This window comes from Ovis aries, chromosome X, assembly GCF_016772045.2.
Source record: "Ovis aries strain OAR_USU_Benz2616 breed Rambouillet chromosome X, ARS-UI_Ramb_v3.0, whole genome shotgun sequence".
Taxonomy (NCBI): Eukaryota; Metazoa; Chordata; class Mammalia; order Artiodactyla; family Bovidae; genus Ovis; species Ovis aries.
The window spans coordinates 51,321,301-51,349,220 of record NC_056080.1 but is presented as its reverse complement, the minus strand read 5'-3'; the positions used below and the strand labels follow the sequence as shown (position 1 = coordinate 51,349,220).

General features: G+C 43.0%; 1 long non-coding RNA gene across 1 annotated transcript; it reads right to left on the bottom strand.

Moving 5' to 3' along the window:
• Positions 1-21,713: 21,713 nt before the first annotated feature.
• Positions 21,714-23,455, bottom strand: LOC121818185 (uncharacterized). Its single transcript, XR_006058248.2, has 2 exons — positions 22,804-23,455; positions 21,714-21,828 (listed from the first exon to the last, which is right to left on the bottom strand). It is a non-coding gene; the product is annotated as an uncharacterized LOC121818185 (long non-coding RNA).
• Positions 23,456-27,920: the final 4,465 nt, after the last annotated feature.

Sequence of the window (27,920 nt, the reverse complement as noted above, 5' to 3'; positions counted from 1 at the left end):
CATGCCAGGCTTCCCTGTCCTTCACCATCTCCCAGAGCTGGCTCAAACTCATGTCCATTGTGTCAGTGATGCCATCCAACCATCTCATCCTCTGTTATCCCCTTCCCCTCCTGCCTTCAATCTTTCCCAGCATCAGGATCTTTTCTAATGAGTCGGCTCTTCACATCATGTGGCCAAAGCATTGGATCTTCAGCATCAGTCCTTCCAATGAATATTCAGAATTGATTTCATTTAGGATTGACTGGTTTGGTCTCCTTGCAATCCAATGGGACTCTCAAGAGTCTTTTCCAACACCACAGTTCAAAAGCATCCATTCTTTGGTGCTCTGCTTTCTTTATGGTCCAACTCTCACATCCATACATGACTACTGGAAAAACCATAGCTTTCACTACACAGACTTCTGTCCGCAATCATCATACCCTAAAAACAGACACTGAAACATCTTAAAGACTTTGCACCCATGAATATAGACACCAAGGCATATCAGAGACAATTCACCATGAAAACACCCCCCACAAATCATTATGATTTCAAATCCTGACAAAGATCCATGAAAATCTCAGCTACCTCCCACATGGACTGAACCCCCAAATTCATAACCCTGTAATCCCCCAGGTACCTCACATGCTGGGATAAAGACCCTCCAAAGTATAGAAATTTTACAATCTGAGGCACAGACCACCAATAACACAGACCTCATCCTCCAGAACAGACCAGCAAATAACTTAGATACCTCATACATTAGACACATAACCCCCAAAAAGTTCTGAGACCTACAACCCTGACACAGACCTGCTCAAACCTCAGAGACCCCAATCATGTCTAACACCTCACACATCAGACACAAACCCTTAAAGAGCTCAGAAGTATCCCACACCAGATCCCAAACACCTTAGAAACTATACATCCTTAATCACAAATCCTTCAAAAGCTCATAGGCCACATGCGGTGGGCACAGACCCCCGGAAGGCTACACATTCTCATAACATGGACACAGAATCCCAAACAGATTTGTAATCTTATACCTTGTGACACAGAAACTCTAAAAGAATGCAAACATCAGATCCTAAGACAGAAAACTTAAATCAACTCAAAGATCCTCAATACATGGTTCATCTCCACAAAAGCATCATAGAGAACTTACCACCCAGAGACACAGCCCTAGAAAGAATTCAGAGACAGCACATCCTACAAACAGATCCCAAACAGAGGAGAGACAGCTCATTCTACAAAAAAATCCCCCAAACAACTGTAGACGCTACACATCCAAGGATATCTACCCACAAATTGCTTGGGTGCTATCATCTTGAACAGAAACCCAGACAACTGAGTGACCTCACATTCTGGACACGGGAACTAAATTACCTCAGCTCAGAGCCCTGAAACATACATCCAAACAGAAACCAGCAATGCAAACCTTAAAATGCCAAAGCCTCCATACTCGGGGATACAGACCCATAGAATATCAAAACCTCACCATCAGGGAAAAGTCTCACGAAGGTTGACAGTCCCCATACCCTGGACAGCAAAACCACAAAGGGCTCAGAGGCCTCGAACTCAGGTAGAAAGTGGGCAAATCAGCTTAAAAGAATTCACAACCTAGAAAACAGGACACCTGGTGGAAGAGGGGTTAAGATCATATACTTCTACCGCAGGGGCATGGGTTTGATCCCTTGTCACGGAACTAAGATCTCATGTGCCACACAGCATGGCCAAGAAAAAAAATAGAAAATAGGACATGAGACAGCTTAGAAATCTCGTACTTCGGACACAGATCTCCCAAAAGCCCAGAGACCTCACACCATGGGACCCAGAAGAGCTAAGAGATTTCACTCTGTGGAACAAAGACCCAAGTAACTCAGATACCCCACATCATGGATAGAGATTCAACATACTAAACTATAAAGATATCATGACATAGACAAAGACTCTCAAGCAACTCAGACACCTCACACCCTGGGACATAAAACCCCTAAGCACCTAGTATTACCATATGATAAACTGTCCCCATCAGCCTTTGGGATTTCACAACTTGGAAGACAAGATTCCCCAAATTACTCGTACGTTTAACATACTGCAAAGAGACATTAAAAAGTTTACTGATGGGATTCCCATGGTGGTTCAGTGGCTAACACTCCATGCTCCCAATGCAGGGGGCCTGGGTCCAATCACTGGTCAGGGAGCTAGATCCCACATGCTGCAACTAAAGATCCCGAGTGCCACAACCAAGACCCAGCACAGCCAAAAACAGAAAGAAAGAAAGAAAGAACAATGTTACATTAAAAAAAAATATTTTTTAAGAAAGCTTATTGATCTCACATTTCGGACAGTTGCTAAATCACTTCAGAAACCTGGCACATGACTAAACATACCTTAGAACAGCAATGCGGCCTCAAATTTAAGGAGAAAACCTCAAAAATTCAGAGATGTTAATAGTCAGGGATGCCAACCCTCCAAATATCAAACACCTCACAACCATGGTAATGGACCCACAAAGATTTCAGAGAACTCATGCCACAGTCAAATACAAATCAGCTCAGAGACTTGCACGTGCTCAGAGATACACGTTGAGAAGTAGAACCACAAAGGATTCAGAACCTTCACAGCCTGAGATACAGCTTAGAGACCACACACTCGCACATACAGACCCCCAAACAGCCAAAGGAAGTCACAGCCTGAGACAAAGAAACATAGATATCTCAGTGACCTCACATCCATGTGACACAGACTCCCAAACATCTTAGAACCTCAGACTGTGGGTCACCAACCCCCAAATGGGCTTCCCAGGTGGCTCAGTGGTAAAGAATCTTCCTGCAATGCAGGAGACCTGGGTTTGATCTCTGGGTCAAGAAGATCCCCTGGAGAAGGGAATGGCAACCCACTCCAGTATTCTTGTCTGGAGAATCCCCACGGACAGAGGAGCCTGGTGGGCTACAGTCCATGGGGTCACAGAGTCAGACATGACTCAGTGACTAAGCATGTGCACACCCTGGAAACATAGACCAAAGTACTCAAAGTCTTCACATACTGGGAAGCAGAGCCCCAAACAGTTCATGGACTCCGCACCCTAGGACACAGATCCCCAAAGAACTAAGATACGACACTGTCCCTCAGCCAGCCTAGAAGCATTATTTTGCCCCCTGCAGAAAAGGTGACAGTGTAGGTGGTCTGGTGTTGTGGCTGCTGTCTCCCTCCTCCTGCCATGGGGCCAGACAGGGAACTTTCTCCAGATTCTCCTGTATCCTTACTGTGAGAGCTTGGTGGGGTTCTGGAGTAAAAACCTGCCCTGCAGCCCCCAGAAGCTTCACACTCTCTAGCCTGCACTCAGCCTCCAGCAATCTGTCAAAATTTCTAGTTAACGTTCCTCTCAGCTCATATAGCATCCAGTGGCTTCTGCCCCAGGTGAGCAAATGCTCTCTGGTCCTGCACTCCTTGCAGGCACTAGTTTTTTTTTTCCCAGATTTCAGGATGACCATCTGTCCTGTGATCTCAGTTCTCTGATGAGTTCATGCTATTGTTAATTTGCTCTCTGTCCAACTTCTTTCCTGTTGAAGGATAGGAGTTACTTTTCTTCAGTTCCTTACATGTCCAAGTTGAAACCAGAAGTCTTTAAGCACGTTTTCTCTCTCTCTCTCTTTTTAAACTATTTTATTTATTTATTTTTGGCTGCGTTGGGTCTTCACTGCTGTGTGGGCTTTCTCTAGTTGCAGAGAGCAAGTCCTACTTTCTAGTTGCAGTGTGCAGGCTTCTCATTGTGGTGGCTTCTTTTGTTGCAGAGTACAGGCTCTAGGGCCTGAGGGCTTCAGTAGTAATGGCACGTGGGCTCAGTGGCTGTGGCTCGTGGGCTCTAGAGCACAGGCTCAATAGCTGTGATGCACCGGCTTAGTTGCTTCACAGCGTGTGGGATCTTCCAGGATCAGGGCTTGAACCTGTGTCTCCTGTGTAAGTAGATACTTAACCACTGAGCCACTAGGGAAGCCCCTCTTTTCATTTATTTTTTATCTTAAAAGCTTTCCTCCTTTTCATCTATTTTTCTTAAGCCATTATCTGTTGTGTTTATTATGTTCCTTCTAGTTCAGTCTTTGTTTCTGAAATGAGTTTTAGTCCTTTCTAATTCTTTAATTCTATTACTTCATTTTTGGATTTTTCTCATTCTGATTTAAGCTGCTCTTTCATATCTTATACATTTATTAATGTCTTAGTTCATTTGGAAATACTAGGATGGAAGTTTCATTGGTTTTGTTTATCTTTCTGACATTTTCTTATTATCCATAGAGATGTTATTCTGCTCCTTATACTCTTTTTTCTTGTAATAATGTTATATGAGATTTGACTTCCCTTCTTTTATATAAAATCCATTTTCTTGAATGTTCAGAAAGGAACAATGGTTCAGGATTGCTTTTTTAACTTCATGGCTTTATAGCTCCCTCTTCTGTTTTTGCAAAGAGCTCAAAACTGTGGGAACTTGTTCTCTTCTATTCTACTCTTTCACTTTTATCTGGACCTTCTTTTTCCTTTAACTCTATGTTCTTCCTGCTCACATTGGATTCTGTTCCCAGTATTTCCAGTGTGGTTGTTTTGACAGTTCATAAGACTTAAACTGTTCCTCCTTTCAGAATTATTCTTTATTTTTGTGTATGAATGATAAGTTCTATTAATAAATTTTTAAAAATCTCTATGAGATACACAGAGTTGAGTGGGGGGAAGAGAATGAAAACACTAGAATATTATTAATAAAGAATAATTTTAGGGGATTCTCTGGCAGTCCAGTGGTTAGAACTCCAAACTCTCATTGCTGATGGCCTGGGGTTCAATTCCTGGTGGAAGAATTAAGATTCCATAAGCCTCGTGACCAAAAAAAATAATAATAATGTTAGCAGTCCATGGGGTTGCAAAAAGTCAGACACGACTTAGTGACTGAACAACAACAATGTGGGGGAGGGTGGATACTGGGTAGATGGACAGCGATGGCAGGAAGCGTTTCACTGCACATCTGTTAATCTTCATTTTTTAAGTAAATGCATATCACCTATTCCAAATTTAAGTAATTCTTCAAATTGTGCCTCCAAAATAAAAGACATCAACCCATGAGGACAAGAATTGGAGAAGAAAATTCTAGAATATATTTTGGTATATAGGAGGCATATGGATGAGTGGTAACAGCAGAACAGAGAAATCAAAATCATATACTAGCAGTTGGGAGGATAAAAATCAGCATGATATTAAAAATGGAATCCCCAAATGACTCTGAAATCAATAGTATCAGGTACTCTGGAAGTAAGAATGCATTCTAAAACATGAAAAGATTCTCAACATGGTTAATCAGAGAAATGCAAATCAAAATCACAATAAGATTTCACCTCACACCTGTCAGAATGGCTATCACTTAAAAAGTCTATAAATAACAAATGTTGATTAGGATGTAGAAAAAAAGGAAAACTTGTATACCATTGTTGGCAATATAAATTGGTGCAGCCACTAGGGAAAAAAGTATAGAGGTTTCTCAAAACAACAAAAATAGGCTTCCCTGGTGGTCCAATGGTTAAGAATTCACCTTGCAATGTAGGGGACACCGGTATGAGCTCTGGTCCAGGAAGATCCCACATGCTGTGGAGCAACTAAGCCCCTGTGCCACAACTATTCAACCCGCACTCTAGAACTCATGAGCTTCAACTACAGAAGCCCAGATTCCTAATCTACATAACAAGAGAAACCACCACAATAAGAAGCCCTCGCACTGAAACTTAGAGAGCAGCCCCTACTCGCCACAACTAGAGAAAGCTCAAGTGCAGCAACGAAGACCCGGCACAGCCAAAAAAAAAAAAAGAACTATCACATGACCCAGCAACTCCACTCCTGAGTATTTAACTGAAAAAAAAATGAAAACACTAATTAGAAAAGATACATGCACCCCAATGTTCATAGCTTTATTTACAATAACCAAGATATGGAAGCAATCTAAGTGTCCATCAAAGATGAATGGATAAAGATGTGATGCATATATATACTACTCGATCATAAGAAAGAATGAAATTCTGCCATCTGCAGCAACAAGAATGGACTTGGAGGGTATTATACTAAGTGAAATAAAGTCAGACAGAGAAAGACAAATACTGTATGAGATCACTTATATGTGGAATCTAAAAAATAAAACAACTAGTGAATATAGCAAAAAAGAAACAGGTTCATAGATATAGAGAACAAACTAGTGGTTACCAGTGGGGAGAGAGAGGGCGCAACAAGAGAGGGGTAGGGAATTAAGAGGTACAAACTGCTATGTATAAAATAAATAAGCTACAAGGATACATTGTACAGCACAGAGAATATAGCCAATTTTTTATTATAACTATAAATGGAATAAAATCTTTAAAATTTTTGAGTAACTATGTTATGTACCTAAAACTTATATAAATAATATTGTACAAAGTATATAAAATATACTTTGATATAAAAAATGAGAACTTAGACCCAAACATCTCCAGTTCTACCACATGAGTCTGGAAGGATATAAAAGATCTGAACAATTATTAATAACTGACATATACAGGACATTTCAGCCAATAACAGAATAATAAACTTTTTGAGATGCATACAGAACATTTATCAAAATTAACCACATCCAGAGTTTTAGAGTAAGCTTAATAAATTTCAAAGTGCTAAAATATCTCAGAGCATATCCTCTCATAATAGTAGAAATATGTGGTATTGGGACTTCCCTAGTGGTCCAGTGGTTATGACTCTGTGTTCCCAATCCAGAGGGCCCAGGTTTGATCCCTGGTCAGCCAGGAGTTGGTGATGGACAGGGAGGCCTGGCATGCTGCAATTCATGGGGTCGCAAAGAGTTGGACACGCCTGAGCGACTGAACTGAACTGAGGGAACTAGATCTCATATGCAGCAACTAAAGATCCCACCTGCCACAATTAAGAGTTCACATGCCATGGAAGGTTAAGACAAGGCCAGAGGAAATAAGAAATGTATACAAAATAAAACTGTGCATGTTAACAATTTAAAAAGAAAAGTTCACATGCCACAACTAAAAGACCCCACATGCCACAATGAAGACATGGCCCAGCCAAATAAAGAAACAAATAGGGACTTCCCTGGTGACTCAGTGGTAAAGAATCTGCCTGCCAACGCAGGAGACATGGGTTCAATTTCTGATCCAGGAAGATCCCACATGCCACGGATCAATTGACCCTGTGCTCTAGAACCCGGGAGCAGCAACTACTGAGCCCACATGCCCTAGAGCCTGTGCTCAGCAAGAGAAGCCATCACAATGAGAAGCCTGTGCACAAGTAAAGGGGAGCCCCTGCTCACTGCAACTAGAGAAAAGCCAGCACCGCAGTGAAAACCCACCACATCCAAAAATAAATAAATAAAACTATTTTTAAAATGAAATACATATTAAAAAGAAATATATGATATCATAACAATATGATGACAAACATCTAGAACTTCTAGGAAATTTAAGTAGTACATCACTAAATAACAGATGGGTCAATGTAGAAATCAAGATAGAAATTAGAAAACTGAATGATAATGAGCATAGAGTATATCAAAACCAGGAGATACAGCCAAAGCTGTACTTTTATAAGCCTGGGTGCATATGTAGGGAAAAGAAAATCTTGAAGTTAAATAACCTCAGATTTCACCTTAAGGAACTAGAAAATGAGGAATAAATAAAACCCAAGGCAGGACTTCCCTGGTGGCACAATGAGTAAGAACTGGCCTGCCAATGCAGGGGACATGGGTTTGATCCCTGGTCAGTAGCCCCTGCTTGCCACAGCTAGAGAAAGCCCGCACACAGCAACAAAGACCCAGCACAGCCAAAAATAAATAAATTTAAAAATTTTAAAACATTTAAAAAATTAAATCTTAAAAAAATTGTCTGTCTATTATTATTATTATTTTTGGCCATACCACAAGGCATGCAGGATCTAAGTTCCCTATCTAGGGATCAAACTCACACCCCTGCACTGGAAGCATGTAACCTTAACCGGTGGACTGCCAGGGAAGTCCCGTGTAGCAATGTCTATTTTATTCCTGGTATTTGTTATTAGTATATTCTCTCTTTATTCTTGATTAGTTCTTCTAGGTGTTTATCAATTTTTAAATAAGTTTTCTAATAACCAACTCTTGGTTATTAATATATATATTTTATATATTTGTTTCCTATGTGTTTGTTTTCTATACTTCCTTTTTGCTATTGCTTTGGGTTTTTTTTTAATTTTTATATATGTATTTATTTACTCATATTTTTTTATTTTTGGCCATGCTGGGTCTTTGTTGCTGCCCTCAAACTTTCTCTAGTTGTGGCGAGCGGGAGCTACTCTTCATTGCAGTGCATGGGCTTCTTAGCATGGTGGCTTCTCTTGTGGAGCACAGGCTCTAGGGGCGTGAGCTTCAGTAGTTCTGGCACATGGGCTCAGTGGTTGTGGTGCATGGGCTTAGCTGCTCCTTGGCATGTGAAATCTTACTGGACCAGGGATCAAACCCATGTTCCCTACATTGAAAGGCAGATTCTCAACCACTGGACCACCAGGGAAGTCCTAAGATAGATATATATATATATATTTTATATGAACCATTTTTAAAGTCTTTATTGAATGTATTACAATACTGTTTCTGCTTTTTATGATTTGGTCTTTTGGCTGCAGGGCACATAGGACCTTAGCTCTCCAACCATGGATTGAACCCACACCCACTGTGTTGGAAGGCAAAGTCTTAACCACTGAACTACCAGGGAAGTCCCAAATAAATTTTTTTTTTTAAACAAGGATATCACTACAGGTCTTATAGACATTGCAAGTATTAAAACAGGGGAATTGCCAACATCTGTTGGCTCATAGAAAAAGCAAGGGAATTCCAGAAAAATATCTACTTCTACTTCATTGACTATGCTAAAGCCTTTGAGTGTGTTATTACACAGATCACAACAAACTGCAGAAAATTCTTTAAGAGATAGGAATAACACACCACCTTATTTGCCTCCTGAGAAACCTGTATGCAGGTCAAGAAGCAACAATTAGAACTGGACATGGAACAGACTGGTCGTTGAACAACAGAAAGGTCCAAATTGGGAAAGGAGTACATCAAGGCTGTATATTGTCATCCTGCTTATTTAACTCCTATGCAGAGTACATCATGTGAAATGCAGGGCTGGATGAAGCACACGCGGGAATCAAGATTGACAGGAGAAATATCAATAACCTAAGATATTCAGATGATACCACCCTAATGGCAGAAAGTCAAGAGGAACTAAAGATCCTCTTCATAAAGGTTAAAGAGGAGAGTGAAAAAGCTGGTTTAAAACTTAACATTCAGAAAACTAAGATCATGGCATCCAGTCTCATCACTTTATGGCAAATAGATGAGGGAAAAATGGAAACGGTGATAGACTTTATTTTCTTGGGCTCCAAAATCAATGGGGATGGTGACTGCAGCCATGAAATTAAAAGACATTTGCTCCTTGGAAGAAAAGCTATGACAACCTAGACAGCATATTCAAAAGCAAAGACATCACTTTGCCAACAAAGTTCTGTATAGTCAAAGCTATGGTTTTGCCAGTAGTCATGTATGGATGTGAGAGTTGGACCATAGAGAAAGTTGAGTGCCAAAGAATTGATGCGTTTGAACTGTGGTGCTGGAGAAGACTCTTGATAGTCCCTTGGACTGCAAGGAGATCAAACCAGTCAATTCTAAAGGAAACCAACCCTGAATATTCACTGGCAGGACTGATGCTGAAGCTGAAAATCCAATACTTTGGCCACCTGATGCGAAGAGCTGACTCACTGGAAAAGACCTTGGTGCTGGGAAAGACTGAGGGCGGGAGAAGGAAAGGGGGCAACAGAAGATGAGATGGTTGGATGACATCACCGACTCAATAGACATGAGTCTGAGCAAGCTCTGGGAGATTGTGAAGGACAGGGAAGCCTAGCATGCTACAGTCGGTGGGGTCACAACAGTCGGACATGACTGAGGGACTGAACAACAATGCCCTCCTGCACTGTTGGTGGGAATGTAAACTGATACTATTATGGAAAACAGTATGGAGATTCCTTAAAAAACCAGGAATAAATCTACCATATGACCCAGCAATCCCACTACTGGGCACATACTCTGAGAAAACCACAATTCTAAAAGACACATGTGCCCCAATGTTCATTGCAGCAATATTTACAATAGCCAGGACATGGAAGCAACCTAGATGTCCATTAACAGATGAATGGATAAAGAAATGTGGTACATATATACAGCAGAATATAACTCAGCCACAAAAAAGAATGAATTTAAATCAGTTCTAGTGAAGTAGATGAACCTAGAGCCTCTTATACAGTGAAGTAAGTCAGAAAGAAAAAAAAAAGTATTGTATATTAATAACATATGTGGAAAATGGCACTGATATATAGAAAAATGGTACTAATGAACCTAGTAGAGAACGAACTAGTGGACACAGTGGGGGAAGGTGAGGGTGGGACAAACTGAGAAAGTAGCATTGACATATATGCACTATCATGTGTAAAACAGTGAGTAGGAAGTTGCTATATAACACAGGGAGCCTGTCCTGGCACTCTGTGATGACTTAGAGGGCTGGGATTGGGGAGGGGAGGGAGGATCAAGAGGGAGGGGATTTGTATATAATTATGACTGATTTTTTGTTGTTGTATAGCAGAATCCAACACAACATTGTAAAGCAATTTTCCACCAATTAAAAAATTTAAAAAACAAAAAACAGAGCTATGAACAATTTTATGCAAATAAATTTCACAATTTAGATGAAAATATGCAAATTCCTTGAGAAACAAAGCTCTCCAAATGAACACGAGAAGATATAGACAGTCAAGTTTTGATCATGGTAAGCTGAAATAAAATGAGATAAGAAATATCCCCTCATTCTCTATTTTCTGTAAATAAGCATGTAGAATTGATATTTCCTCCTTAGAGGTTAGATAGCATTCACTGGTGAAGTCATCTGGGCCTGGAGTTTTTTGTAGGGGAATGTTGTTGAATCCAATTTCTTTAACAGTTATGGAACAATTAAGAATATCTATTTCTTCTAATGTCATTCTTAGTCATTTTATTTTCAGAGAACTTGCCCATTTTATGTAAGATATCAAATTGTTCAACTTGTTTATTATATTTACTTATTATCCTTCATATGTAAGATATGTAATGATGTCCTAATTTTTATTCCTGGTGTTAGTAATTTGAATTTTCACTTTTTTGCTCTCAGTCCTGCTAGAAAATTTTCAATTCTACTGACCTTTGAAATGATTAGTAAAACTTCATGAAAAGAATGCACCTACATACTGTCATGTACTTCAGGTAGGAATGCAAAAGAATATAAGACCTATGGAGAACAATTTGGCAGTATTCATTGAAATTACAAATGCACATATACCCTTTGACCCAGTAATTACATTTCTGGAAATGTGCAAAACAATGCATATATGATTATTCATTACAGCATTTTCATAATTAGAAACTGAAGACAAGCCAAGAATAAATACATTATGGTACATACACACAAACGAATGCTCAGGAAGTATAAAAAAATGAAGTTCTCTATGTATTGATTTGTAAAGATTCCCAGGATATATGGTTAATAAAGCAAGATGCAAAACAATGTATCTAGTTAGTATGCTACATTTTGTGTAAGAAAGGTGGGGGTGATATCTAGTCATAATTACTTGTACATGCATAAAGATATTCTGGACAGATACACAGTAAACTAACAAAGATGGTTACTGAAGAAAACCCAAGTTCTTTGGCCTGGAATACAAGCCCTTCTAGGAAATGCTTTGAAGCCAGATTGCCTGACACTTTGGTATAAGACTTTGGTCAAATTACTGTTCCTTCACCTCAACACAAGATAACAGTACCTATCCTCATAGGGTTATGAGGATTAAATGGATTAATGGAGTGTCTGGCACATAGTTAACATTCAATAAATCTTAGCTCAGTTATCATGATAATTCTAGCCTACCTTCTCATTCACGTCCTCAACAACTTCTTTACAGCTGTGGCTAAAGGAATATCTCCAACAGATATTTAGTCCCTGTGCTTTCAAGCCTAGCTGCAAATTAGGATCACCTGGGAGACATTTTTTTCAATACTGAGGCCTGGCCCCACTCCCATATAAATCAGAGTCTCTAGGGAAGGGGGTTAGTGGCGCCCAGGCACTGACATTTTTAAACAGCACCCCAGATGATTTTGATCATGCCTACCAGATTATTGATTCCCTCAATGCACCTGACACATGTCAGGCTCATTCCTGCCTCTGCACTTTGGCCCACATTATTCCCCCTCCCACTCCCACTCTGATTTGGGAAGCCTTCTCCATCCCACATCCATTTCTACTCATCTTCCAAGACCTAGTTTAGATACCCTGTCCTCCATAAGGACTTTGCTGTTTTCCACACACTCCTCTTTGATGATTCCCTGCTGCCTACAGGGTAAAGTTCTTCTCCAACAGATATTTAGTCCCTGTGCTTGCATCATTCCAAACTACTTGTTCTTCTGCAGCCACACTTATGCCTGAGCCTCTGCACATTCTCTTCCAAACCCCCAGCCTCAACCATACCCTTAACCAACTACTACTCATCCTTCAAGACCCAGCTCATACAGCACTCCTATGAAGCCTACTCTGAGCCCCTCTGCTAGTCCCCCTAAGGTAGAGTTAGGTATTCTCTGCCCTCTATTCCCTCGCACTTTGGACTTATTTCTAACACTTAGCACATGGTGTTGTCATATATTTGTCTGGGTTGCCAGTTAGTCTGAGCTTCTGGAAGGCAAGGATTGTGATTTTTCCATCTCTCTAACTTCCCTATAGCACAGAACCTGCACAAAGGAAGTACTTAGAGAATATTTGACAAATTCTATTGCTCTGTCGGGGTTTACTGGTATTCACTCTTTTTTTTTTTTTTGGTATTCATTCTGAAAATTGCTAGTCTCCCCTTCAAGTTAAAGCCCTGATAATTGAACAAAATAGTTTGAGGTTAGTATGAACAGCACTGAGGAAACTGGATTATCACCTTTCATTTTAGCCCATTTTTGTCCATAGCCCTTAGATCTAGGGCTAAGATCTCAATACCTTATTTATAAGCCAGGCTTTGAGGTCTAAGATCTTATTAAGGTTAACAAGCCAGCCTTTGAATACCGCCCCCTCAACCAATTCACTGCCTGACAAATAGCTCTGCTTAGTCAATGGTCCTCACCTAGGCTATACATTCAAAATTCAGCTGGGGAGCTTTTTAACATCCTGCTGCTCAGGAGGCCTGGCAGGTCGGTTACTTAGGAATCTCTGGGGGTGGGCCTCAGACATCAGTGCTTCTTGAAGTTACCCAGGTGATCCCAAAGAGCCGTCAAGCCTGACAGTCACTGGTAGATTTAAATCCATACGGATCCCGCCCCTGGCTCTGCTCTTATTTTTTCCTCCGGACTCTACCCTTTCTTCATAACCTGTCTCCATGCTCCTCTTCTCTCACTCCCACTGGCTTGTTCTCCAGTCGTTCACATTTATTGCCTTGATATGACCTGAATGGAAACTGAGTAGTGGAAACAGCACCGAGCTGGGAAAGCCTGCATTGAGCCTGGGTCTCTGACCCTTTGTGGTCTTAGCCCTTCATTCTGGATGTTTGTTTCCTCTTGAGTTGAATGGGGGATCATGCCACTTTTTCTGCCTTCTTAAGAGGCTTGTGTGAGAAGCACAGGAAATAACAGACCCTTCTTTGGAAGGAATGATGTTAAAGCTGAAACTCCAGTACTTTGGCCAACTCATGCAAAGAGTTGGCTCATTGGAAAAGACTCTGATGCTGGGAGGGATTGGGGGCAGGAGGAGAAGGGGACGACAGAGGATGAGATGGCTGGATGGCATCACCAACTCAATGGACATGAGTTTGAGTGAACTCCGGGAGTTGGTGATGGACAGGGAGGCCTGGCGTACAGCAATTCATGGGGTTGCAAAGAGTCGGACACGACTGAGCGACTGAACTGAACTGAACTGAAAGTTCTTTGGGTGCTGGAGAGCCTGTGGAGATGTAGGGAGTATCTAGAGCTGCACAACCAGCATAAGGGTCATACAGTGTTAATACCACTCATGCAATACAAGACCATATCAGGAATTCCCTGGCAATCCAGTGGTTAGGACTCTGTGCTTTCACTGCAGGGGGGCATGGGTTCAATCCCTGGTCGGGGAACTAAGATCCCACATGCCACAAGGTAACTAAGCCCACGCACCACAACTAGAGAAAGCCCTCCTACCACAACGAAGAGCCGGAGCACTGCAATGAAGACCCAATGCAGCCAAATACACACACACACACACACACACAACCTGGGGAGATTCCTGGTGGTTCAGGGTTTAGGATTCGTGCTTTCACTGCAATGGTCTGGATTCCATTCCTGGTTGGGAACCTGAGATCGCACAACATGCACAATGTGGCCAAAATAAAAAATAATAAAATAAAAACCAAATTTGAAGGTTTGACAAAATGTGAAGCATTTTGTCAGCACTATGACAAAATGTGAGGGTTTGATAAAAATAGCAGTTTTATATTATTCTCTACTTTTCTGTACACTTGAAAAGAAGATGATAAAATAACTATACAAGAGAAAGACATAAACTTTTTTTGGCTGCACTAAGTCCTCTTTGCAGTGCATGGGCTCTTTGTTGCTGTGCATGGGCTTTCTCTAGTTACAGCGAGCGGGGGCTACTCTCTAGTTGCGGGCTTCTCATTGCAATAGCTTCTCTTGTTGCAGAGTACAGGCTCTAGGTGCATGGGCTTCAGTAGTAGCAGCTCTTAGGCTGTAGAGTGCAGGCTCAGTACTTGTGGCACATGGGCTTAGTCGTCCCAGGCCACGTGCAATCTTGGTTCTCGAACCAGGGATAGAATCTGTGTTCCCTGCACTGCAAGAGGGATTCTTAACCACAGGACCACCAGGGAAGTTCCAAGATACACACGCTTTTAAAGCAAAATAAATCAAAGGGATTTTTTATCATCATCTTGTCCTAGCTTAATTTTTTTGCCCGCCCTGGTATAGTGTCAGGAAATGATATATCTTGGAATTGACAGCTGCTTCAAATCCTTTTTGTAAGATAGAGATGTATAAATCAATAACAATAATTTTTTTTTAATTTGTCTGTTTCCTCTACCTGATTTTGGACATGTTGCTGAGGACATTTTTGCATGCACTCCACCAAGTAATGAATGCTCAGTATGTTCCCTTGAAGAAAACAAAAGGAATGGGAGAGACCCAGGAAGAGCCTGAAGGGGGAGAGGGAATAGGGGTTCCTTCACTTGGATGAAGTCACCCTCAGGTGTCAGTGGCTACCCAACTATCATCCTCTCCCTTGTTCAGTTGCTGCTGCAGTTTCTTGCAGAGGGGTTGAACAATTCCACTGTGCAGCCACTAGGGGCTCTGTAATAAGGTAACAAAGTCACAGTTCATGGTGCTCTTTTTTTTTAAATTATGTATTTATTTATTTGACTGTGCCAGGTCCTAGTCGCAGCACACAGATCTTCGATCCTCGTTACTTTTTTTTACTGCGGGATCTATAGTTGTGGCATGTGAGCTCTTAGCTGTGGCATGTGGGATCTAGTTCCCTGACCAGGGATGGAATCCGGGCCCCTTGCAATGGGAGTGCCACTGGACCACCAAGGAAGTCCCTATAATGCTTTTTAAGACAGTTGCTCAGCTTTTACAACAACCTAAGAACTGATCTGCTACTTGGAAAACACGGGCCTGGCAAACAAGCTACAGTCACCCGTGTAGCACTTTCATTTGATTCAGACACGGGTGCCCTCCTGGGCAGAGGCAGCTCTTCTGGGTTCAGTGTGGCTAGCCTGTGGATTCTAGAAAAAGGCCCCTGAAACTTCCCTGGTGGTCCCTGGTGGTTAAGACTCCATGCTTCCGGTGCAGGAGGCTAGGGTTCAATCCCTGGTGGGGGAACTAAGATCCCACATTCTGCAAGGCAAAAAAGCAAAGAAAAAGCCCCCCTCTCTCCTGGCTGGCACAGCCTTGCACCAAGATCCACAGCACAGCTAGGTGAACATAGAAACGATTGACTTTAGGATCCCTCTTCCTGAGAAAACTGTCTCTTCAGCAAGTGGTGTTGGGAAGTTGGGTAGCTACATGTAAATCAATGAAGCTATAATACACCTTCACATTATACACAAAAATAAACTCAAAATGGCTTAAAGACTTAAATATAAGACAAGACACCACAAAACTCCTAGAAGAGAATATAGGCAAAACAGTCTCTGACATAAATTATACCAAGGTTTCCTTAGGTCAGTCTCCCAAGGCAATAGAAATAAAAGCAAAAACAAACAAACGAGACCTAATCAAACTTATAAGCTTTTGCACAGCAAAGAAAGTCATAAACAAAACAAAAAGACATTCTATGAACTTGGAGAAAATATTTGCAAATGATGAGACTGACAAGGGCTTAATTTCCAAAATACACAAATAACCCAGTTGAAAAATGGGCAGAAGACCTAAAGAGACATTTCTCCAAATAAGACACACATATGGCCAATTCAGTTCAGTTAAGCCACTCAGTCGTGTCCGACTCTTTGCGACCCCATGGACTGCAGCATGCCAGGCTTCACTGTCTATCACCAACTCCTGGGGCCTGCTCAAACTCATGTCCATTGAACCAACCATCTCATCCTCAGTCGTCCACTTCTCCTCCTGCCTTCAATTTTTCCCAGCATCAGGGTATTTTTCAATGAGTCACTTCTTCACGTCAGGTGGCCAAAGTATTGGAGCTTCAGCTTCAGCATCAGTCCTTCCAATGAATATTCAGGACTGATTTCCTTTAGGATTGACTGGTTTGATCTCCTTGCTGTCCAAGGGGCTCTCAAGAGTCTTCTCCAACACTCAGTTCAAAAGCATCAGTTCTTCAGTGCTCAGCTTTCTTTATAGTCCAACTCTCACATGCATACATGACTACTGGAAAAACCATAGCTTTGACTATATGGACCTTTGTCAGTAATGTCTCTGCTTTTTAGGCACATGAAAAGATGTTCAACATCACTAATAAGTAGAGAAATGCAAATCAAAAGTACAATAAAGTACCATCTCATACCAGCTAGAATGGCCATTATTAAAAAGTCTACAAATAACAAATGGTGTAGTGAAAAGGCAGCCCTCTTACACTGTTGGTAGGAATGTAAATTGGTACAGCCACTATGGAATACAGTACACACACACACACATATACACAATACACACACACACTGGAATATTACTCAGCCATAAAAAAGAATGAAATCATGCCATTTGCAGCAACATGGATGGACCTAGAGATTATCATACAAAGCAAAGTAAGTCAGAAGGGAAAGACAAATACTATATGATATCATTTATATGTGGAATCTAAAATATGATATAAATCAATATATTTATGAAACAAAAACAGACTCACAGATATAGAGAGCAGATTTGTGGTTGCCAAGGGAAAGGTGGATAGGGGAGGGAAGGAATGGGAGTTTGGAATTAGCAGATGCAAACTATTATACATAGGATGGATAAAAAAACAAGGTCCTACTATATAGGATGATATTTAATATCCTGTGATAAGCCATAATGGAAAAGAGTATGAAAAGTATATACATATATATATTATATATATATATATATAACTGAGTCACTTTGCTGTACAACAGGAACTAAATACAATATTGTAAATCAACTACACTTCAATAAAATTTTAAAATAAATAAAATGAGACAGTTAAAAAAATGATCCTCCATCCTCATCCTCTCAGCACAAGATGTCCTCTGTACAGGGAAAACTTTCATGACTTTATAGGGCAGTACTGCTGACACATAAAATAAGTACTTGTGATTTGGCTTGTGAGTATCCCCAAGATCTCAGACTTCAATTGTCCCACCCTCTCCTGCTTTCATGCACTGCTTTCACTGCAGGTTATCTGCATTCCCAAGACACTGGCCTTTACTCTGACCCTGGCTGAGAGGAGCCTGGCCCTGCCTCAGGGCTTTTCACTTGCTCTCCCTGCCTTGCTCCTCCCACTTCTTTCTTTACTTCCCAAACCTTTGCAGATCAGGGTTTTCAGTTCACCAATACAGCCAATCCTTTCTCCAAGTCTCCCAGGCCTTCAGTACCCTCACTACCCCCTGAAAGTCTTATTTACAAGTTTATTGTTGATTCCACCTCCCTAGAGAACTGTGAAATCTCTTTGCAGGGAACACTCCATTCAAACATCACCACCCCTCCCACCCAAACCCTGTACTAAGGGACTTGCCCAAATTTTAGCCTGACTTCTAACAGCCTTCCCTGGTGGCTCAGATGGTAAAGTGTCTGCCTACAATGCAGGAGACCTGGGTTCAATCCCTGGAAAGGGAAGATCTCCTGGAGAAGGAAATGGCAACCTACTCCAGTATTCTTGCCTGGAAAATCCCATGGATGGTGGAACCTGGTAGGCTACATTACAGTCCCTGGGGTCACAAAGAGTTGGACATGACTGAGCAACTTCACTTTCATTTCACTTTCTAACAGCCTAAGGCTGGGTGCCTGAATAACATAGCCTCCTTTTGAGTTCCTGTCTGAAAAAGTTCAGGGTTGTCAAAACAAGCTACCATATGTTCTAGCCAACATCTGACGACAGGCCGCTGATCTCTCTTATGGCATTTACTAAAAAGGGCTTACAATTGTGAATTCCCCTGTCTCTTTGAGATGTACTCTTTGGGACCCTATGGACTGTAGCCTGCCAAGTTCCTCTGTCCATGGGATTCTCCAGACAAGAATACTGGAGTGGGTTGCCATGCCCGCCTCCAGGGGAATCTTCCTGACCCAGGGATAGAACCTGAGTCTCTTATGCCTCCTGCATTGGCAGGCAGGTTCTTTACTACTGAAGCCCATATATACATATACATATATCTCCTAGGACTCAGAAACATCTTTCTCAAGGTCCTGAGAGCCAGTCCTTTGAAATATAATCAAGGAAGGACAGGGCTTCCATTTCCTTCCCAGTAACTATGAGAGGATAGAATAATCCTAACTTCAATAATTGCCAGCTAACAGACACAGCTGGCCTAATTGTAAGCCAATAGGGTAGGGGGCCTCCCCAGAAGAAAAGAACCAGATACAGCTTTTTGACATAAGAGAAGCCATTTTATCACACCAGTCAGAATGGCCACTATTAAAAAGTCTACAAATAACAAATGCTGGAAAGGGTGTGGAGAAAAGGGAACTCTTCTACACTGTTGGTGGGAATGTACGTTTGTGCAGCCACTATGAAAAATAGTATGGAGTTTTTTTAAAAAACTAAAAAGGTCTCTAACCTTCTCAAATGGCCTACTCTGTCAATAGAGTATTTATCTCCCTGAATAAATCTGCTTTCAGTCTAAAAACTAAAAAGAGTTGTCATAAGATCCAGTAATTCCACTCCCAGACATATATTCAGAGAAAGCAGCACTATTTACAATAGCCAAGACATGGAAGCAATCTAAATGTCCATCGACAGATGAATGGACAAAGATGTAGTAACTGTATACAATGTAATATTATTCAGTCATAAAAAAGAATGAAATAATGCCACTTGCATCAACATGGATGGACCTAGAGATTATCATATTAAGTGAAGTATATCAAGAAAGAGAAAGAAGGGAATTCTCTGCTGGACCAGTGGTTAGGACTCAGCACTTTCACCGCTGGAGCCCAGTTACTTGGTCTGGGAATGAAGATCCCAAAAGCCGCAAGGCATGCCCCAAAAAAAAAAAGAGAGAGAGAAAGAGAAAGACAAATACCATATGATATCACTTATATGTGGAATCTAAAATATGACACAAATGAGCTTATCTACGAAACAGAAACAGACTCACAGACTTAGAAAAGAGACTTATGGTTGCCAAGCGGGAGGAGAGGTAGGGGAAAGAAGGACTAGGAGTTTGGGATTAGCGAAAGCAACCTATTATACATAGGATGGATAAACAACAAGGTCCTACTGTATGGCACAGAGAGCTATAGTCAATATTCTGTAGTAAATCATAATAGAAAAGAATATGCCATATATATAAATATAAATATAAAACTGAATAACTTTGCTGTACACCAGAAACTAACACAACATTGTAAATCAACTATACTTCAATTTTAAAAAGAGAGAGAGAAGCCATTTTAGGCCTAAGCCATTTCGTGAGCTAAGCCTGGCCACAATGATTGCCCTTGAACACATGCCCTTGAACACATCTTAAGGAAACAAAAGAACAAACAACTGTTGTCAGGAAAAAGAAGTAACAGCAAAGATAATGAATCAGCTGTAAAGACTCAGTTCTGTTTCAAAGGTAAAGATTAGCCTGAAGCACTTTCTGGAGCTGTTTTGCAGAATTCAAACCTACCTCCAGCACTCAACCACCAGATCAACTGGAACCTAAGGGATGATGATGTTGACCTTTGCTGACCATCATGGCTTCAACTATAGCTTGGACTCTGACAGCCTTTGCCCCAGTTCTATGCTGAATTTTCCACTGCTCAAGCTCCCCCTACCCCAACCCTGCCATGGATATATATACACCATGCAATCTCCTAATAGAATATTTATGTACCCTCAGCTTAAAACTTCCCCGATTTTGCTGTTCAGGGAGACACTGCTTTGGGAAAAATCCCCACTGTTCTCCTTACTTGCTTCAAGTAATAATAAATCCTTCTTTCTCCCACTCTTTGCCTTGGTTATATCTTTTGGCTCGACACCCACCAGGAAGCAAACCCAGTTTTTGAGTAACATAATCGCTCTTACACTGACCAACTGTCTTTTTAAAATTTTTCACTTCCCTCACTCTACTTGAGCCCCTGCTTCTTGTTCCTCTCCCTCTCTCATTCTCCCTTTAAAACACCCTGCACAAAAAAATAAAATAAAATAAAACACGCTGCACAAATCGGAATGGAGCCCAGCTTTTTCCCCTACTGTCAGTACTTACTGAACAAAATCTGTTTTCACTGCTCTAGAGTCTCAGTTCAGTTCAGTCACTCAGTCATGTCCAACTCTTTGCGACCCCATGGACTGCAGCACGCCAAGCTTCCCTGTCCATCACCAACTTCCGGAGCTTGCTCAAAACTCATGTCTATCGAGTCGGTGATGCCATCCAACCATCTCATCCTCTGTCTAGCTTTGTTGTCTAGCTTTAAAGTCTAGCTTTGTTGATATTTTACACTCTCTACCTTCACCCTCCCTCAGAGGGAAGGGACCATGTTTATTTTGTTCACTGCTGAATCCTAAGTGCCTCCAAGAATGACTGGCACAACAAACATTTGCTGAATGAACAAATAAATGTTTGTTAAAATGCATATAGTAGGGGACTTCCCTGGTGATCCTGTGGTTAAGAATCTGCCTGCCAATGCAGGGCACACAGGTTCAATCCCTGTTCTGAGAAGATTCCACATGCCATGGGGCAAATAATCCCATGCACTGCAACTACTGAGCCTGTGCATTCTAGAGCCCACAAGCCCCAAGAGGAGCCACCGCAATGAGAAGTCCACACATGGCAACTAGAGAGTAGCCCCCGCTTGATACAACTAGAGAAAGCGCATAGCAACAAAGACCCAGCACGGCCATAAATAGATAAAATAAAAATGTTTTTTTAAAAATGTATGTAATAAAACGACCCTGTTGGGCTGCTACCCCGCAGGCCTAAAAGGCTTGTGCATGCCCAGCTTCAAGACCGAAGAAAGAGCCCAGAGCCCAAGACAGAGACATCAGTGATTTAATGGATGGGGGATCTTACATGTCTGAAGCAAGGTCCTGGAGCGACACCTCACTGTGTGTTGTGGATGGCGGGCAGGACATGGCCGCAGTCTTCGCTCTGGGAAAGGGGAGACTGCCAGTTATAGGGGGAACTGACGTCAGGTTGGCTCATTGGTTACGAGAAACTAGCAGAGGAGCACGCCCCTCACTGCCCCACTGATAAGAACATTCGTCAGTAGCTGGGGCCTGGGGCAAGTATGTGGGAAAGTCAGTCACGTGAGTAGGTTACAGGTGAAGCAGGCACTGGTCCAGCAGGGGATGTACACAGAGCAAGAGAACAGCCATCTTGAGTGGTCCTTGACCATACAGACCCCAAGACTGGGAGATAAGAGGCCTAGATTTTAGTCTCATCATTTGTCTTGGTTAACTTGTTATGTGAGTCAAGTTACTTCATCAATTTGGTTCAACTACTATCTGTGTAATCTGGGGCAGCATATGGAACATCTCTTTATCTCCGTATCCAAGCAATTCCTTCTGCACAAGATTATTGGGAAGACTGAAATGGTGTATGAGAAACACAGCAGTGTGAGAGTAGGTGCTCAGGAAATAAGTTCCAAGTTTGACCTTTTAGTGGGTCTCCCTTATCTGGTCTCTTACCCAGAGCCTGTAGGTTGTGCTCTTAGAGGAGTACAGACTCTGGAGCCAGACTGCCTTGAATGTGAAGTCCTGCTTTCCTCCTTACTAGAGAAGCACTCACATGCTTATCTGTAAACTGAGGGTGATTGTAATCCCTACCTCATAGGGTTGTCCTGAGGCCTAACAAAGTAAATATACTCAAAACAGCACCTTATGTAACATATACATGTTACATAATATGATTGGGCCGTCTTCATTCAGAAGAAGCATCAAGCTTCAAGAGCCCCAGTGCCTCTGTGACTTCACACCTGTAGCTGGAGCAGTCAAAGGCCCCTTCGCTGTCCTTACAGGGGCCTGGGGGTCAGAAGTCAGTTAGTAACCCAGTCTCAGATTGGGCCAATTAGCACCTAATTCCGTCTTCATTGGGCCAATTCGTACCTCATTCAGTCTACACTACCTGTTCTGTAGTCTGAAGTCACTCTTCTGTGCCCCGCGCCTGCTCCGCTCGGCTTATCTGTGGAAGCAGCGGTTTTCCCAGGCCAGAGACGGCTCCAGAGCAATTTTTTCAATTGCTGTAATCCCACCCTGCTTCACAGACCCCCTTTTCAACTGAGAGTCCCCTGGAGTGTGGGTGAGCCCTTTGGAACTGACTGAAAGACTGAGGGTGGGGTCTGACGCGGTTACTGTGCAAATTTAGCTTTTCTTCAGGGGTATGATATGGGGTCCAATGGACCTAAGATTGAGTCCTCTCTAGGCCTTGGAGATGTGAGGAGGGGATCGAGAGGGGTTTCCTCTGGGTCTAACACAGCCACCCCGTTCCGTTCTCTGGTTTTCTACCTCCCGCGGGCACCACAAACGGCAATCCGGAAGAAAGGAGGACCCACAAGCGCTTGTCTACCGTCGAGGACTCTGCGCCTGCCTAAACTGCCCCGGGTGGCCGCACCCCTCCTCTTTCTCTCTGTGACCTGTTGCTGTCGCACGCCGCTTTGTCCACATCCCCTTACAGTCACTTCCTATGGGTCGGGCCGCACTCTTCCCCTCAATCGCAACGGCCAGCGCCACAACCGACTCCCACCCGACTGGCAGAACGGAGCGAGCAGGACGCGCATGCGCGGACCCCACCTCCACAGAGCACAGGGCGACCCCCTCGGAGGGCCTGGTAGGGGCGGAAGGAGCATGCGCAGATGCCGGGAACTGCTCCGGAAGGGAAAATGGGCTGAGTGGGTGGGTATTGGCAAAGCCAGACCCGTTCATCTCTGCGCCCCTGCTGCCCTCCTTCTCCCTGAGTCTTATCTTCCCACACTCGGTCAGGACTATAGGACAGCCGCGTATTGGAATCTTAGTGTGAATACTTCCGTTTAGCTAGCAACCCCTCTAAAAAAAAAAAAGAAGACTGAGTTAATAAAAATCATATTTAATCTGTTGACTTGCAGGGTGCAGCCTGTATATCACTGTCCAGTCCTTGGTTCCAGAGCAGGCGACTCTTCTTCCTCACCTGGGAGTGGCAGAAATAAAAGGGGAACTTGACCCCTGCTGACCCCCTTTGCTGAACTCTTTGGGTTCCCTCCTTCTGAGCCCCTTTGCCAGTCTCTTCGAGGGCCTGAGCCATCTTTGGGTTCCCTGTGATGATGGATCAAGGTCTCCTCACTGTGTCCCACATCCCCACCAATGGGACAGTTTCACATGGTGCAAGTGGCCTAGGGTGGAGGGCACAAGTGCTACGCATGACAGTTACTACTGACAGACCACCTTTTATACTAGATATGATGCGCTAGGATAGAGTATTCGACCCACTTCACTGAGGAGGAAACTGAGGCCAGAAGAGGAAGACAACTCGACCCAGATCACACAGCCACCCCTTCAGTAGGTGCATGATCAAGACTTATCACAGACAGTGCCTCTAAATCCTCACACTTGGAATAGGAACCCCCGCCCTGTGGGCCTCCCACTTCTGGGTGTTGTCCAGTCACACTGGCAAGAGTTTCACTGCCACTTCTGCCTCACCTGGGCGGACTCATCTCCCGCACCCATCTGTTCTGTTCAGAGTCTTTCCCAACTCAACCCCGGTGGGCATGGAGGGGATTTGAGAGCCAGGGCTCCCCTCATAGCCCAGTAGGTAAAGAATCTGCCTGCAATGCAGGAGACCTGGGATCGATTCCTGGGTTGGGAAAATCCCCTGGAGAAGGAAATGGCAACCCACTCCAGTATTCTTGTCTGGAAAATCTCATGGACAGAGGAGCCTGGAGGGCTACAGTCCATGGGGTCACAAGAGTCAGACAAGACTTGGTGACTAAACCACCAAAATTGTTGGAGAATTGTTGGAGAATTCTCCACCAAAATCATTGGAGAAACTAGACTAGATCCAGGGCTGGAAAGCTGGGAGGCCCCGAGAGGGCCAGCCCTGGGTTGGCCTCTGGCCAGGCGCTGGGCGGGAGTGCTTTGCACCTCCTGGAGGAGGGGTGATGAGGAGCCCCAAGGGAGAAGCATGCTTCCACCCGCATTACCTCCCTCCTCCCAGGCTCCTGCCCCCTGAGGGCGCCGGCTGTCACTCCCAGCTTCTTCGGCGCCAGCTGGCTCCTTGTTCTCAGCCTTCGTGCCTGCCTGCTCGATTTCCTGCTTTCCTACCAGCTTGCCTGCTGGGTCGATATGTCAATCATGTGAAGACAAGGTGGATACAAGTGGAACTGAGGCAGTGTACTGATCACAAGACATTGATTCCACCAAATGATGCAGGTTTATTGGGATGTCACATATGCATTCATTCACTCAACAAACTGTGTTCTTTGCTAGGCCCTGAATGGCAAATGAAGGATTCAGAGATCAGAATACAGCCCTGAACTCTCAGGGATCAGGATAGGTATTGGTGCGGAGGTGGGCATAGAGAGCCATGGGAGCCTGAGGAGGAATATTTCAACATCAGGGTGGTTATCCGTGTGGTAGTGTTGCCATATTTAGAAAATAAAAAATAGAGAGCCCCACTCTGATGAATTTCAGTTAAATAACAAATACTTTTCATTAGTGATATTGGGGGAGTATATAATTTCCTCAGTTCTGTCTCACCACAGCAAAAATTTGAATCGATGGACGGATCAGTGTTATAGCTCAGTTTTATTTGGCAATCAAACTAAAATACATCCTTGAGGCATGAGGGTGGGCCAACCCAAAAGACACAAAGAGAAGAGAAGCCAGAAGTTCAATTTGGGCTCCTCTTTTTATATGTTTTTTCTCCTCCCCTTGAGCCTGTCCTATGTAAACTGGGCTAGCCAGGAGGGCTGTTTGTTTCACCTGAGGTTCTCACTCCAGTCCTCCAAACTTCCTTTGTTCTATTTTCACAGGCTTTTTCCTTTCTTTGTCTTTTAGCCACAGCCATTATGGACTCCTTTTTCCTATTTTAACTACCTAACAGGAATAAATGAGTTAACAACTACATAAGGAAAAGAAAAATATACTTAAAACTGTACCTGGCCTTTAGGAAGAGCTATGTAAATATTAGCTACTGTTACTCTTCAGAGTAGTGTCTCTTAGCCTTTTTTTATGCCAAGGACACTTCTGGCAATCTGGTGAAATCTAAAGAAACCCTTCCCAGAATAATGCATGCCTAAGATAAATAAAGATTACAAAAGAAATACAAATACTAAAATAAGAAAGATATCTGTAACATAGTTATATAAGTACGTCTTTATTAATATATTAAATATCAAACTCTATCAACAGGTTTAGTGACTAACAAAATTTCTAAATAGTTGATGTAATTTGAGAGACCTGAAACAACTATGATGTGCTATGAAAATCTGATTCCTATTGGTGACAAAACCACAGGTACTGCTAATACTACTGTAGTGTGTTAACCACATTTCCTATAATGACATGCTACATATCTGTTAGTGATAGTGAAAATAAAGATGCAACCTTCCCCCCCAAATCCATGGGCTCCTTAAATTCTCTCTGCTGCTGCTGCTGCTGCTGCTGCTGCGTCGCTTCAATCATGTCCAATTCTGTGCGACCCCAGAGACGGAAGCCCACCAGGCTCCCCCGTCCCTGGGATTCTCCAGGCAAGAACACTGGAGTGGGTTGCCATTTCCTTCTCCAATGCATGAAAGTGAAAAGTGAAAGTGAAGTCGCTCAGTCGTGTCCGACTCCTAGGGACCCCATGGACTGCAGCCTACCAGGCTCCTCCATCCATGGGATTTTCCAGGCAAGAGTACTAGAGAGGGGTGCCATTGCCTTCTTTAAATTCTCTCTAGAGACTCTGAAAGGACCCTGGACTCTGGGTTAAGAACTACTGCGTTTAAAGTAAATGGAGCCATTAGTTGAACACTTCCTTTCTTGTCACCTCCAACCTTGTCTCTGCCCCTACTGTCTTTCCTTGGGTCTCAGAGAAAAGAAGTCTTATCTGGGGCTTGCCCTTCGCACTGGGCTCTTGGTCTCGACCTCTCCCACTTCTTTGGGGAATTGTGCCATTGAGTATCTCCTCTCTTTATTGTTTGAACCTCTGTCTCAAGATAATTAGAAAATAGGGAACAGAGTGAACTCAACTTTTGCACACAATAGATACTCATCAGTTAGGGTGCATGAGGGCCAGAGATGAGCCAGGAGGCATGTCAGGGACACCAGAACCAGCAACATCCGGCATTACCCAGAGTTAAGGTTAGGGTTAGCTCTACCAGGAGGTGAGAGAAGAGCAAAGGTTTTTCTTTACTCCTGGGAGATAAAAACCACAGGATAACCCATTTAACCCTTGTGGGTGCCTGAAGTTATCCTGGCAAAGGCACTAGCTCTGACTCTGAGATGACATTGACAAATACAAAGGACCCCAGCAGATGAGTGGGGAGAGCAACTGAACATGTGCCTATAATTTGAGTGAGTTGGGGCACAATTCAAATGAATGGTTTAAATTCTGAAGGAGTGTGTGGGTTGTGAGAATGACTGTAGCGAACATCTGAGAGCATGCTGAGGACGCATGCTAACCAAGTGTTTATCATTTGTATAAATGGAACTGATGTCTAAATGAGCCTGTGTGATGCCAGCCTAAGGTCATGATGACTTTACCTTTGCCCAAATCAATGGCCATTGTTCAGCCTTTGTGTAATCAGAACTTTCTGACTGCACTCGACATGGCTGACCAACTCTCCCTCCTAGAAACTACCCCTTAGCTTTCATGACACCTCTTTTTCCTGGTTCCCCCTGCTTAGCTGTTTCTTGTTGGCCTTCTCCCTGAGTTCCTTTTTGGGGAGCCCATCTAAGTCCTGGTATCAGTAGTGCCTCTCTGCTGAGGACTTTCCACTCTCTAGGCTCATTTTTTTCCACTGAATTTCAGAATGAGACAGCCAATCATTTTCTGTCCCTCTACACCAGATGTTCCTTGAGTGAGTGAGTGAGTGAAGTTGCTCAGTCGTGTCCGACTCTTTGCGACCCCGTGGACTGTAGCCCACCAGGCTCCTCCGTCCATGGGATTCTCCAGGCAAGAATACTGGAGTGGGTTGCCATTTCCTTCTCCAGGGGAATCTTCCCAACCCAGGGATCAAACCTAGGTCTCCCGCATTGCAGGCAGACGCTTTAACCTCTGCACTTAGG